Here is a 14,098-nt window from a genome sequence, read left to right on the forward strand (position 1 = left end):
GGCTGCCTTCTTTTGAGCCCGGGTCCCTGACGCCCTCCTGCTGCCTCCCGTTGGTGCCCCCAGATTCTTCCAGAGTGCCACAAAACCACCCCGGCAGCACTGCCGCGTGCGCCGCCTGCCCAGCCCGCACTGAGGACAAGGGAGCGGCTGATCAGACAGCAGCGATACAGTCTGTGTCCTCAGGATGACCAGGGCTGAGACAGGGAGACGGTGAAGGCTGAGGTGGGCAGACAGAGCCACCAGGCACGGTGCCAACCCACAGGGCCTCAGAGCTGGAGCTGCCTCTGCTCCACTCGGCTGAGCCCTTCTGTTCTTGGATGGGTGCAGTGCAGTGACTGCATGGGGCCAGTGTAGCCAGACTGCCGGGTTCACACCCCACCCATGCCGTTTGTTCACTGTGACACAGGCAGGTCCCTCAGCCTCTCTGGGCCTCGGGTTCTCACCGTCAGATGGGGCTCATGGCAGGGCAGTTGTCTAGTGAATTACGACACTGTCTCCCTGTACCCATCATGATAGCTGTTACTAGTCATTCATTCCACAAACCTGTGGCCACTCCACTCCAGCCAAATGGTGAAACTGAGCGATGCCAGGAACGGGCCGGCCCAATCAGGCACTGTGCCCCCGCCTGCCATACTACAGTGGGACAGATGCCTCATCTGTAGTATTCTTGGCAAAAATGTTTGACCTAGTCCCATCTTCAAGGGACAACAGAAAACGACAGGTTGTTGGGCAGGCTACAGGACAACCAGGCTGGTCTCCTCCAACAGGCCAGTGTCAGGAAAGACCAAAACGGTGGGAGCTATTCCAGAGTACAGGAGACAAGAAAGGGGGGAGTGCCCAATGCGATGCAAAGTGGGACCCTGGGCTGAAGCCGCATGAAAAATGTTTTAAAAAGTTATAAAGGACAACTGGGGAGACCGGACCCACACCTCTAATCCCAGCACTTTGGGAGGCCAAGGCAGGAGGATCACTTGAACCCATGAGTTGGAGATCAGACTGGGCAGCATAGCAAGACCCTGTCTCTACAAAAAAATTTTAAAATTAGGCAAGCGTGGTGGCGTGTGCCTGTTGTCTTAGGGACTCAGGAGGCCGAGATGGAAGGATCACTTGAGCCTGGGAGGTTGAGGCTGCAGTGAGCCATGACTGTGCCACTGCATTCCAGCCTGGGTGACAGAGCAAGACCCTGTCTCAAAAAAATAAATAAAGGACAACTGGGGAGCTGGACAGAGTAGCCCCCACCTGTGGTCCCAGCTACTTGGGAGGCTGAGGTGGGAGGATTGCTTGAGCCCAGGAGGTTGAGGCTGCAGTGAGCTATGATGGTGCCACTGCACTCTATCTAGTCTAGGCAACAGAAGTGAGATCCTACTTTAAAAAAAAAAAAAAAAAAAAAAAAAGACAACTAGGAAAATGTGAGTGTGGAATACATATGCCATAATTTTAAGTTACTTGGATGTGACAATGGCATTGTGGTTTTGTAGAGAAATGCCTTTGTTCTTAGAAAACAAATGTGGAAGGATTTATGGCAAATTCCCATGACATCAGCAGCTTGCTTTTCAATAGCCCATCACAACAACAACAACGTGAGTGCAAATGTGGTAAAAGTGTTCCCAATCACCCTGAATAGCCAAAACAATCCTGAAAAAGAATGAAGCTGGAGGATTCCCATGTCTCAATTTCAAATTTTACTATGAAGGTACAGTAATGTAAACAGTGTAGTGGTACTGGCAAAAGAATGGAGACACACAGATCAATGGAACAGAATCAGAGTCCAGAAATAAACCCTTACACTTATCCTCAATTGATTTTTGACAAAGATTCCAAGAACATTCAATGGGGAAAGAATAGTGCCTTCAATAAACACTGCTAAGAAAACTGGATAATCACAGAGAAAAGAATGAAGTTAAACTCCTACCTCACACCATATACAAATAAAACAGAACTCAAATGGAGCAATGACCTAAACAAAAGAGCTAAAACTAGAAAACTCTTAGGAGAACTATTTGCAAATCATCTATTGCTAAGTATTTAGTGTCCAGAATATATAAAAAAACTCTTTTAGGGTCAGGCCTGGTGGCTAACACCTGTAATCCCAGTATTGTGGGAGGCGGGCAGATCACTAGAACCCAGGAGTTTAAGACCAGCCTGGGCAACATGGTGAAATCCCGTCTCTACCAAAAATATATAAATATTAAGTCAGGTGTAGTGGCGTGTGCCTGTAGTCCCAACTACTTGGGAGGCTGAGGTGGGAGAATCACCTGAGCCCAGGAAGTTGACACTGCAGCAAGCGGAGATGGCAACACTGCACTCTGGACTGGGTGACAAGAAAAAGACCCTGTCTCAAAAAAAAAAAAAAAAAAAAAGGTTGGGCACGGTGGCTCACACCTGTAATCCCAGCACTTTGGGAGGCCAAGGTGGGTGGATCACGAGGTCAGGAGATTGAGATCATCCTGGCTAACACGGTGAAATCCTGTCTCTACTAAAAATACAAAAAAATAATAAAATAAAATAAAATTGGCTGGGCACGGTGGCTCATGCCTGTAATCCCAGCACTTTGGGAGGTCAAGGCAGGCGGATCACGAGATTGAGACCATCCTGGCTAACACGGTGAAACCCCGTCTCCACTAAAAAAATACAAAAAAAAAACTAGCCGGGCGAGGTGGCGGGTGCCTGTAGTCCCAGCTACTCGGGAGGCTGAGGCAGGAGAATGGCGTAAACCCGGGAGGCAGAGCTTGCAGTGAGCTGAGATCCTGAAATGGTCTCGATCTCCTGACCTCGTGATCCGCCCGTCTCGGCCTCCCAAAGTGCTGGGATTACAGGCTTGAGCCACCGTGCCCAGCCACAACAATTATTTTTTATCTCATTTTATTATGTTTTTATTTTTTGAGATGGAGTCTCACTCCATTGCCCAGCCTGGAGTGCAGTGGCACAATCTTGGCTTGCTGTGACCTCTGCCTCCCAGATTCTAGGGATTCTCCTGCTTCAGCCTCCCGAGTAGTGGGGGAACTACAGGTGTGCGCCACCACATCCAGCTTATTTTTGTACGGTCAGGCTGGTCTCGAGCTCCTGAGCTCAAGTGATCTGTCTGCCTCAGCATCCCAAGGTGCTGGGATTACAGCGGTGAGCCACTGTGCCTGGCTTAAATATATTTTTGAGACAGATTCTTGATCTGTTACCCAGGCTGGAGTGCAGCAGCACTATCTTGGCTCACTGCAACCTCCGCCTCCTGAGTAGCTGGGTTCAAGCGACTCTTGTGCCTCAGCCTCCTGAGTAGCTGGGATTACAGACATGCATCATCACACCCACTAATTTTTGTATTTTTGGTAGAGATGGGGTTTTGTCGTGTTGGCCAGGCTGGTCTCAAAGTCCTAGCCTCATGTGATCTGTCTGCCTCGGCATCTCAAACTGCTGGGATTACAGGCATGAACCACTGGGCTGGGCCAAGAACTTTTTAAACTCAACAACAAAGAGATAGCCAGGGCTGGGCACAGGCTCATGCCTGTAATCCCAGCACTTTGGGAGGCCAAGATGGGAGGATAACTTGAGGCCAGGAGTTCAACCTCAGCCTGGGCAACATAGCAAGACCCCATATCTACAAAAAAAAATAAAATTAGCTGGGCATGGTGGTGCATGCCTGAGATCCCAGCTACACAGGAGGCTGAGATGGAAGGATTGCTTGAGCCTGGGAGCTCAAGGCTGCAGTGAGCTATGATTCTGCCTGTGAACAGCCACTGCACTCCGGCCTGGGCAACATAGCAAGACTCCATCTCTTTAAAAAAGCAAAAACAAATGCCAGGCGCGGTGGCTCACGCCTGTAATCCCAGCACTTTGGGAAGCCTAGGCGGGCAGTTTACGAGGTCAGGAGATCGAGACCATCCTGGCTAACATGGTGAAAAATGGATCTCTACTAAAAATACAAAAAAATTAGCCGGGCGTGGAGGCGTGTGCCTGTAGTCCCAGTTGCTGGGGAGACTGAGGCAGGAGAATGGCGTGAACCCAGGAGGCGGAGCCGGCAGTGAGCTGAGATTGCACCACTGCACTCCAGCTTGGGTGACAGAGCAAGACTTCATCTCAAAACAAACAAACAAACAAACAGCTGGCCAAGCGCAGTGGCTCATGCTTGTAATCCCAGCACTTTGGAAGGCAGAGGCAGGCAGATCACCTGAGGTCAGGAGCTCAAGACCAGCATGGCCAACATGGAGAAACGCCATCTCTACTGAAAACACAAAAATTAGCCAGACGTGATGGCGCGTGCCTGTAGTCCTGGCTACTCAGGAGGCTGAGGCAGGCAGAATTGCTTGAATCAGGGAGGTGGAGGTTGCAGTGAGCTGAGATAGCACCACTGCACTTTAGCTTGGGCAACAGAGCAAAGACTCCGTTTCAAAAAAAAAAAAAAAAGGCCAGGCACGGTGGCTCATGCCTGTAATCCCAGCACTTTGGGACGCCGAGGCGGGCGGATCACGAGGTCAGGAGATCAAGACTATCCTGGCTAACACGGTGAAACCCCGTCTCTACTAAAAATTAAAAAAATTAGCCAGGGGTGGTGGCAGGCGCCTGTAGTCCCAGCTACTAGGAAGGTTGAGGCAGGAGAATGGCGTGAACCCGGGAGGCGGAGCTTGTAGTGAGCCGAGATCGTGCCACTGCACTCCACCCTGGGCGACAGAGCGGGACTCCGTCTCAAAACAAAAACAAAAGCAAAACAAAACAAAACAAAACAAAACCAACAGATACTCGTATGCAAGCATTCATAGCAGTACTTATTCACGACAGACAAAAGATAGAAATACAACCCAAATGCCCATAAACTGACAAACAGATAAAACACGGTTTATTATAAAATGAAACATTATTCAGCCATAAAAATAAAGGAAGCACTGAGCCATGCTACAACATGAATGAATATCAGAAACATCACACCGAAAGAAGCCAGACACAAATGATTCTATTTGTATGAAATATTCACAGAAGGCACGGTGCTGGTGGCTGAGAGCTAGGAGAAGGCAGGAATGGGGAGCAACTGCTTAACGGATGTGGGGTCTCCTTTTGGGGTGATGACAATATTTTGGGAGTAGACAGAGGCGATTGTTATGCAACATTGTAAAAGAGTTGATTTCATGTTATAAAATAACAGCTCTTGACCTCCCAGGCTCAAGTCATCCTCCCACCTCAGCCCCCCGGGTAGCTGGAACTTCACGCGCATGTCACCACCCCTGACTAATTTTGTTTATTTTTTTGTAGAGATGAGGTTCTTACTATGTTGCCCAGGCTGGTCTGAAACTCCTGGGATTCATGTGATCCTCCCACCTTGGCCTCCAAAGTGTTGGGATTACAGGTGTGATTTTGCTTCAATAGACAAAGAAAAATGGGCCAGTGTGGTAGCTCACGCCTATAATTCCAGCACTTTGGGAGGTGGGCAGATCACTTGAACCCAGGAGTTTGAGACACGCCTGTCCAACATGGCAAAACCCTGTGCTCCCAGCTGTAAGTGGGTCCCAGGAAGGCACATCCAACCTTGGCAAGGTGCCCACGTTCATAACCGTCCTGGGGCAGGAGATACTGTCGATCTGTTGGCCATGCCTGGGCGACAGCAAGTGGGCACAGGGAGGCCTGTTTACCAAGCAGCCTAGCAACCCAACCAGTTGCCTGAGGCGCCCCTCTCTGACCTGGCGCCGGGCAGGCAACTACAGGACCTGTGGCCAAGTAAAGCCTGGCTGTGCCCAGCCAGGGCTGGGGCTGGGCTTGGGCCAAAGATGCCGGGGCTGAGGGCAAGTGGATCGCTTCATCACAGCAGCAGCTGCTGAAGCCCACGGAGCCAGCAGCTTCTCAAAGTCACAGCTCTATCCCCAGGTTAGTCTCTGGCATACAGAAGACACCTGGGAAATACTGACAAACCAAAAAAAAAAAAAAGAAAAAAGAAAAACAACAAGCTAGACCATGTTCCTCCCTTTGTTGGGGAGACACCTGAGCTTCTGAGCTCTGTGCCCATCATTCCTCATGGCTGTCCCCGCCTTGGCCCCCCCCCCTCACAGACATACTCAGCCCTCTAGTCCCTACATGGGCCAGGCCCCAGGCCTCTGCACATGCCGTTCCCACTTTCTCCCTTCCTCTCCCCTCCCTCTGCTACAATGGGCCCAGTGGGCCATTGCACACCTGGCCCAGGGTCACCTGTGAGCAGGCAGAGAATGCACAGCCTGTCTCCTGGCTCGTGAACCGCACCCCAGGAGGAGGGCAGGAGGGAGCCTTGGGGCCCGGGACGCACAGGCGTCTGGATCCAGCAGTGGCGATTCAGTGCCCACCACAGATGCAGCCCTGCCCATGGGAAACTCACTGTGGCATCCTCTCAAGGCCAGTAACCACCTCCCAAAGCAGCCATTCTGCTGGGGAGGAGCAGTATGGGAACCGCGGAAGGGGGCAGGACCCCAGGATTCAGAAAGGCCCTCTGTGTTGGCCTCTAGAGACTAATCCAAAAAGCACCACTGTTGCCGCATCAGCCGGCGCACATTGGGGACTGTGTGCACGTGGCCAGGAGAGGTAGGGGACAGGCTGCAGGGCTAGCAGGCAAGGGTGACCAAAAAGCAGACTCTGGAGCCAGGAGGCTGTGGTGACTTCAGGCCAATTGAGGCTAGGCCACAGCTGGGGTATGTGTTTGTTTTTTTTTTTGAGAAGACGTCTCACTCTGTCGCCCAGGCTGGAGTGCAATGGCACAATCTCAGCTCGCCACAACGTCCATCTCTCAGGTTCCAGTGATTCTCCTGCCTCAGCCTCCCGAGTAGCTGGGATTACAGGCGTGCACCACCACACCCGGCTAATTTTTGTATTTTTAGTAGAGACAGGGTTTCACCATGTTGACCAGGCTGATCTTGAACTCCTGATCTCAGGTGATTCGCCCACCTCGTCCTCCCAAAGTGCCGAGATCACAGGTGTGAGCCACTGTGCCTGGCCCAGAGCTAGGATTTTTTTACCCTGCAGTAAAAGGAACGGGACTGGGATCTTCTGGTGGAGTCTCCAATGGGGAACGTGAAGAACACGAACCTGGACTGAGTGTTATGCTTCGGCCACCCCTGGACCCACCCTGCAGCTACTCGCTGGCCTGCCACGCTTACTCGGCCCTGATGAAGCTGTGGGGCCAAGGGAGGAGGGGCTGGAATTGCAGGGAAGGGGGTAGAAAAACTGCCCCATCTTTGAGGCAGCCTTTCTTGCTCCCCAGGAAGCAGCCCCCCACCATGTGAATCCAGGTCACAAACCCCCAGTTGCCATGAGCCAGGCCTGCCCACACCCTGCGGAGGCTGGGATGTCACATGATGTAAGAGTGACAACACTCTAAGGGCCAGGCTCTGTTCCAGTGCCTTATGTCTAACCCGTTTCCTCTTCTCATCACCCCTGGGAGTATCTACTCTCACTATGCCCTTATTTGCTCAGAGAGGTTAAGTATCTTGCTCAAGGTCACACAGCAAGAGTGGCCGAGGTGACTGGCACTGGCATCCCCATTCCTCACCAATGCACCAGCCGACATCTCTGCGCTTCCTAGAGCAGGGTTTGGCTGACTTTCTGTGTAAAGGACCAGACAGTAAATATTGTGTGCTTCCTGGGGAATCTGATCTCTGCTACAATGATTCTATTCTGCCTTGCAGCAGACAATATGTAAACAAATGAGCATGGCTGTGTGCCCATAAAGCTTTATTTGCAAAACCCAGCAGGATTACAAGTGCAGAGCAGAGGCTGGATCCTCAGCGTCCTCGCCACCCACTTCCTTATTTGCTCACCAGGCAGTGGGCAATGGAGACACGCTCCCCATCCTAGAGGCGGTGAGGACAGCCGAGTGGCAGACTGACAGGGATCCCCAGGTGGTGGACTCTGTAGGTGGCACCTGACCCAGCCTGGGAAGGAGACTGGGGACAGATCTGCCAGTGAGGGGAAGAGCACAGGGAAGACAGGGAAACAGGGGTGGCAAAGACAGTGTGCAGTGAGCCCTGGGATGTTGCTGGGACAGACCCCCGTGCAAGGTGGGTTGATGTGGGTAGGGGCACTGTGGAGGGACTGCAAGAGGCCCCAATGGATTGGTGGCTCAGCTCTGGACAGCACTGGGAGGGACCTTGCGCAGGGTGGGGAGAGACCCACCGCCACACAGGATGAGGCAGGAGCCAAGGGCTATGGCTGGCCAGGTAGGAGGCAATGGAGGTGAGGAAGAGGGCAGCTCTTGGGGGAGCAGCTGCTGTTCCCCACCTGCCTTAGAGTCAGCACCCTGCACATCCCCTCCTTATTGGCCTCCCAGGGCAGCACAATCTGGGGACTCTAAGGTACAGCGACTCCCTAGCCCCAGACTTAAACAAAATGCACTAGAGAATGGTGGGCGGGGCAGCAGCAGCTCCACGGCAGCCCTGGGTCCCACCCAGCATGCAGGAGGGTCTTGGAAGAACAGGGAGACGTCACTCAAAGGTCTCACTGAGCAAATGGTACCGGGGGACGTACCATGCCTCAGTCATCTCCCAGTCCACCCTTCAAGCCGCACAGTGTCTAACACAACCCGCCTGCTGTGCTCTTGCCTCACACCGCCCCATGGTTCCCCAGCACCTTCTGGAACCAGCCCTCTACCAGTGTCCGCAGTCTCACTGCTGCCCCCTGGGTCACTCCAGCCAAACCTTGCTGGCCTTCAACACTCCCTCCCAGTCAAGATCATGGGCAGAGGTTCTCTCTGGCCTCTGATGATCCTTAGAGATCACCCTCCCGCCTTCCCCTGCTTCCCTGTCACCTCCTCCTAGAGGTCCTCCAGCATTTTCCAGACAGGCCCTCATTGCCTGGCAGCTCCTTATTTAATGCCTACCTGACAGCCCCACAAAGCGCAGATGCAGGGCTCTGGGCATGACCCACACAGTACCTAGCACACAAGGGGCACTCATGGGTACCAACCAGAATGCCCTCCCCGGGATAGGGGTAGGGGAGGCCCAGCCTCTTCCCTAAGCACAGGGGGCAGTGGGTGCAGGGGTCCAGGTGTCTAGGTCAGAATGCTAGCCTGCCCTCACCGTGAGCACGGCCTTGACTGGGGAAGTGGATTCACCATGCAGAGAGGTTTAGCATCAGGTGGCCACACAGCAGCACTGTCTATTCACCTCCTGCCCCTCCCCCTTGCTTCCAGAAAGCAATGGAACAAGCAGGGGATCCTTGGGCCCCTGAGGCTCGTTAGACCTGGGTCAGGGGGACCTGGAGTCCCTTAGAACTTCCCATCCCTAGGCTGGGCACAGTGGTTTGCACCTGTAATCCCAGCACTTTGGGAGGCCAAGCCACGTGGATCGCTTGAGGCTAGGAGTTTGAGACTAGTCCGGCCAACATGGTGAAACCTCATCTGTACCAAAAATACAAAAATCAGCCAGGAGTGGTGGTAGGCGCCTGTAATCCCAGCTACTTGGGAGGCTGAGGCAGGAGAATAATCTGAACCTGGGAGGCGGAGGTTGCAGTGAGCAGAAATCATGCCACTGCACTCCAGCCTGGGTGACAGAGCAAGACTCTCTCAAAAAGAAAAAAAAAGAGAACCTCCCATGCCATTGTGACATCAGGGCCACATTCTTTGGCAGACAGAGAACAAGGAGGCCGGCTGGGAACGGTGGCTCATGCCTGTAATCCTAACACTTTGGAAAGCCGAGGCGGGAGGATCACTTGAGCCCAGGAGTTTGAGATCAGCCTGGGCAACACAGTGAGACCCCATCTCCTACAAATAATAATAAAAAAATGAGCTGAGCATGGTGGTGTGCACCTGTAGTCCCAACCATGTGAGAAGCTGCGGAAGGAAAATCCCTTGAGCCTGGGAGGTCAAAGCTGCAGTGAGCTGAGATTGTGCCACTGTACTCCAGCCTGGGCAATAGAGTGAGACCCTATTTTAAGAAAAAAAAAAAGAGAGAGAGAGAAAACACAAGGAGGTGGAGGGCAAGAAGAAAAGCAGCAGCACCAGCTGGGGGGAGAAAGGCCACATTTCAAGCTCTTGCATCTCCAGGGGGAACACAACTGTAGCCACCAAATGGAGGCATAATTAAAGCTATTTATCTCAGTGGACCTGGGGCGGGGGAGTAGCTGGTGGCTGTAGAAGCCGTCGTCCAAATGGTACATCTTTTATTAAATCGCCTCCTGCTGCTAAAGATGACATGGGCTCTTCACCTTCCAGAGGAAAATATTCCCGATCAAAGGAGGAGAGTTAGGTAAAAAGAGGGAGACACCCCCCCGCCCCGTGGCCAACTCCCATCCCACAGGCACAGAAAAAAACATGCTTTCCGAAGCCCACTCGGCTGGCATCTCTTTGCTCAGCCTGCTCCGCCCGGACCACACGCAGGCACAGAGGACCTGGCGGTGAACCAGAGAGCCACCCCCGGCCCTCCCATGATGGGAGTCCACAGTGGGAGGCAGACAGCACCCAGCAGGGCAGTGAGGAGACGGACAACAGAAACTGGCAGTAAGTGCTGAAAGGAGGGAAAGCACGGGAGCTGACGCACGCGGACCGGGCCCAATTCAGATCCAGGCAGACTGGGGAGGAGGCGACACCTGAGCCAGGCCCCACTGCCCTGGCGGCGGTGACCTTGTTTCCACACTGTGGGCACCAGAAGCTTCCCCTGGTCCTGTGTGGCTTGGCGCCCATGTGCCCAAGAGGCAGCAGAGATGACCCAGCAGGGAGGGACTGAAAGGATAAAGGATGGGCTTTGGCATCAAGGAGGACTTGGGTGTATCAGGGAGGGGCTGGGTTCAGGGCCGAACCCTCTGTTCTCCAGCCCTGACCTCGGCTTCCTCATCTATCCAATGGCCACCCTGACACATCCCAAAAGGGTGAGGTGACATAACCCATGTGGAGGGCCTGGCAGCCCGGCCCCAGGGCACCGTCCTGGAACTTCACTAGGTCAGAGCCCACGTGCAGCAGGGCCCCGCAGGGCTTGGATCCCCTGAACTAGCAGCTGCCTTCACCCCTGGCCTCAGGAACCCCATCTATAAAATGGGCACAATGGCCGGGCGCGGTGGCTCACGCCTGTAATCCCAGCCCTTTGGGAGGCCAAGTCAGGCAGCTCACAAGGTCAGGAGATCAAGACCAGCCTGGCTAACACGGTGAAACCCCATCTCTACTAAAAATACAAAACAATTAGCCGGGCATGGTGGCGAGCACCTGTAGCTACTCAGGAGGCTGAGGCAGGAGAATCGCTTGAACCCAGAAGGCAGAGGTTGCAGTGAGCAGAGATTGTGCCATAGCACTCCAGCCTGTACAACAAAAGCAAAACTCTGCCTCAAAAAATAAAATAAAATAGGCACAAAATAGGAATGAAAACTCCTCCCTGCAGTGAGGATTCCCAGGTAATGGAGGGAGCGGTAGGTGTTAAGTACTTCATAAACAAGAGCAGCTGCTGTTACCATCATCGGCAACAGATCAATGCCAGCCTCGGAAGAGAATCCCAAACCCCAGAACCCTAGCCCGGCCTGGCCTCCCTCTCCTGCCGTAACCTGAGTCGGATCCTCCAATGTCGTCCGGAATCCCAAACCCCAGAACCCTAGCCCGGCCTGGCCTCCCTCTCCTGCCGTAACCTGAGTCGGATCCTCCGATGTCGTCCTCAGAGAAGCTCTGGAGCAGTTGTTCCACGGTGCTGCCCAGCCCCGGGTATCTGAGGACCATGAGGTCACCCTGGGCTCCTCTGGCCCAACCCTGGCCTCTGGGCGAATCCCAACCCTGCTCCAGCACTGGAGCTGGGTGTCCAGGAGCCCTGCAGCCATGGCTCTGAATGGGCACTGCCCCAGCACATCAGAGCTATGTCTGAGCAACTGATCAAAAACTTCCGGCCCCGAAATCCCTTTGCAGGGCCTTATGTATGCTACAAGCTGTACTTGCAGAGATATACCTAGATCTGAATGCGCCCAAAGCAGAAAACTGAAACAGTCATGGATTAATGAAAGAATGAGTAAAGGAAGATGTGGGAAATTAAAAGAAATTGATTTCCATCTGTACACACTGACGTGTTAAATGACCAAGCCACAAGGTAAAGGACAGACAGAGTGGTGTAAAACCTATGCACCACAGGTGTAGAGATGGGTGGGGAAGGGACAGAGGGAGGGGCGGCTGTGCACTCTGTATTCATGGGGCTTGTCTGGAAACACAATAAAGTGACTTCAGTGCTGCCTCTGGGAAGCAAGTCATACTTTTCAATCCGCACCCTCCTCTGCCATTGTGTGAACGTGTATAACGTGAAGCCCAGTAGGTTCGAGGAGAGATTTATACATGCACGCTTGTATGTGCCTGAAAAACCAAAGGTCACGGGCAGTGCGGAGGGAAGGAGAGACTGACTTTTCATGTTACACCCTCCTGAGTGGTTTGAATTTCTCCCTTGTACATCAAAGATAGCCAGACAAAAGGTAATGGCGAAGGCTGGGGGCAGGAGCGCCGGCGTCTACGCAAGTTGTCTGGGCCCCTCCCTAGAGTGGACAGGCCGGACGGGGAACCACCCCCGCAACATCCTTTTGGACGCTGCTGGCTGGGGGAGGGGAGTGGGAACAGGCCCTGAGCCTCTTCTGTGACCCAGCTGGAGGCTGGCGGACAGCCCTGCTTTCCTCAGCTTGGAATCTCCCAGAGCAAGCCCTGCACCCACCCCGCAGCCCTCAGTGGGTGTGATGGAGGTGGGGCGGTCAGCCCAAGGGCAGCGGGGCTCCCTGACCTGCATTCCAGTAAGGGAGGCTTCCCAAACGAGCCAGGAGCAGTAAGATTCAGGTTTGAACCTGAGCTCTGCCACCTGTAAGTAAGGGACCATCACCTCCCGACACCTCAGCTTTAGCGTCTAGAAAAATAAAATAACATGTGGTTCAGTGGGGAGCCATGAGGACGAATCCACCCATGCCTGGCCCAAGACCCATGGGCACACAGTAGTGTGGCATTGGCACAAAACACCAGTCTTAGTCCCTGTGTCCCCAGAGTGCTCCAGTTCAAAGCAAAGGGTCAAGAGAAGGAGTCATGGAGACAGTTCTGGACACAAGGCCATGTCAGGCCCAGAACAGGTGTCTGGCCCTGTCCCCCAGGTGGCCACCCTGGGACCCAACCCATCTGGCACGTGGCTGACAGAGAATCAGCTTCACACACTGCTTGGGAACACTCCTCATTTTTGGTCTCCCTCTGTCACCCAGGCTGGAGTGCAATGGCCCGCCCAGTCACAGCACACTGCAGCCTCGACCTCCTGTGCTCAAGAAGCAATCCACCCACCTCCGCCTCCTAAGCAGCTGGGACTTCAGGTAGAATAGAGCTATACCAGGGGAAAAAAATACACACACATATATATGTGTGTGTGTGTGTATATATATGTGTATGTGTGTATGCATATGTACACATGTGTATATATGCATGTATGTGTGTATATATGCATGTATGTGTATATATATGTGTGTATATATGTGTATACATACGTAAATAAAACAAAGTAGCTGGGACCACAGGTATGTACTACCACACAAAACTAATTTTTAGGCTGGGTGCAGTGGCTCACACCTGTAATCCCTGCACTTCGGGAACATCTGAGGCCAGGAGTTCGAGACCAGCCTGGCCAACATGGAGAAACCCTGTCTCTACTAAAAATACAAAAAAAATATTAGCCAGGCGTGGTGGCGCACACCTGTAGTCCCAGCTACTCGGGAGGCTGAGGTGGAAGAATCCCTTGAACTGGGGAGGCGGAGCTTGCACCAAGCCGAGATTGTGCCACTGCACTCCAGCCTGGGTGACAGAGCGAGACTCCGTCTCAAAAAAAAAAATTCTGAAATTGCGCAGTGACAACACGCTGGGAGGCGTGTGGGCAGGGTTAAGAGGCGGCCACCTAGGGGAGAGAGGTGTCTACGGGTGTCCTGTTGGCATCTCAGGTAGGCCAAGGCCTCCATGGTGCCCCCAAGCACTATTTGGGGCAGCTGCCCTTTCTCCCTGCCCTGGGCTGCCAGGTCAGATCTCAGGAGATGGAGCACTCAATGCGCGCCCCATCTAGGTGGGCTCTGGAGAAAGCCCCCTGAACTGAGGACACCCAAACCTCATAAATCACCGTGGAGATTCTTGAGTCAAAGGCCTGGGGGGCACTCAGTAGGGGGCTCCCTCTAAAGGCTGGTCCCCAAG

At 53.3% G+C, this 14,098-nt stretch overlaps 1 protein-coding gene across 2 annotated transcripts in view; it reads right to left on the reverse strand.

Annotated features, from left to right (window-relative positions):
- Nucleotides 1-14,098, reverse strand: part of CARM1 (coactivator associated arginine methyltransferase 1) — a 49,937-nt gene that overhangs the window by 18,723 nt on the left and 17,116 nt on the right. The window lies entirely within an intron of this gene.

This window comes from Chlorocebus sabaeus, chromosome 6 (assembly GCF_047675955.1).
Source record: "Chlorocebus sabaeus isolate Y175 chromosome 6, mChlSab1.0.hap1, whole genome shotgun sequence".
NCBI lineage: Eukaryota > Metazoa > Chordata > Mammalia > Primates > Cercopithecidae > Chlorocebus > Chlorocebus sabaeus.